The following is a 1,018-nucleotide window of genomic DNA, read 5'->3' as shown; positions in this document are numbered from 1 at the left end:
GAAAAGTTGTATAAGGGTTATAAGAATACATTTTCATTGTTTTAGAGTTCTAATTTCGTGTGGAAAAAAAAAATCTACCAACATAAATCAATTGTGTCCAATGTGTTACAATCAGTCGATTCCCACAATTTGAAGTTCAATTAGAATGATTAGAAATAATTTTAAAAAGTACAAATGATTAGAAAGAGTTTTAAAAAGTACAAATGATTAAAAAAAGTTCAACAAGTACAAATATTTCTAATCATTCTAATTGAACTTCAAATTGTGGGAATCGACTGAAAATGTATTCTTATAACCCTTATACAACTTTTCCAATCGTTTGAATTTAATTTAGGTACTTTTTTTTTGTATCAGAATGGTCAGACTGTCAGACGGTCAGATGGTCATACCATGGTCAGACGGTCAGACCTATTCGAAATTGCGAGATTCATCGGTTTAAAAGTGTTAACATCGTAATAATCATCTCGTATGATCGATTTATCTAGTTGAAATTGGTCGTAGCAATATGGACTGAGCATCTTCTTTTGATGCAAAAGTAACTCTTTCCAAAGAAGACCTAAACTACTAGTAGTGTTTGTGTAACACATTGGACACAATTGATTTATGTTGGTAGATTTTTTTTTTCCACACGAAATTAGAACTTTAAAACGATGAAAATGTATTCTTATAACCCTTATACAACTTTTCCAATCGTTTGAATTTAATTTAGGTACTTTTTTTTTGTATCAGAATGGTCAGACTGTCAGACGGTCAGATGGTCATACCATGGTCAGACGGTCAGACCTATTCGAAATTGCGAGATTCATCGGTTTAAAAGTGTTAACATCGTAATAATCATCTCGTATGATCGATTTATCTAGTTGAAATTGGTCGTAGCAATATGGACTGAGCATCTTCTTTTGATGCAAAAGTAACTCTTTCCAAAGAAGACCTAAACTACTAGTAGTGTTTGTGTAACACATTGGACACAATTGATTTATGTTGGTAGATTTTTTTTTTCCACACGAAATTAGAACTC

Source organism: Tarenaya hassleriana, unplaced genomic scaffold (assembly GCF_000463585.1).
Source record: "Tarenaya hassleriana unplaced genomic scaffold, ASM46358v1 Cleome32, whole genome shotgun sequence".
NCBI classification, from domain to species: domain Eukaryota; kingdom Viridiplantae; phylum Streptophyta; class Magnoliopsida; order Brassicales; family Cleomaceae; genus Tarenaya; species Tarenaya hassleriana.
This window is presented reverse-complemented; position numbering follows the sequence as displayed.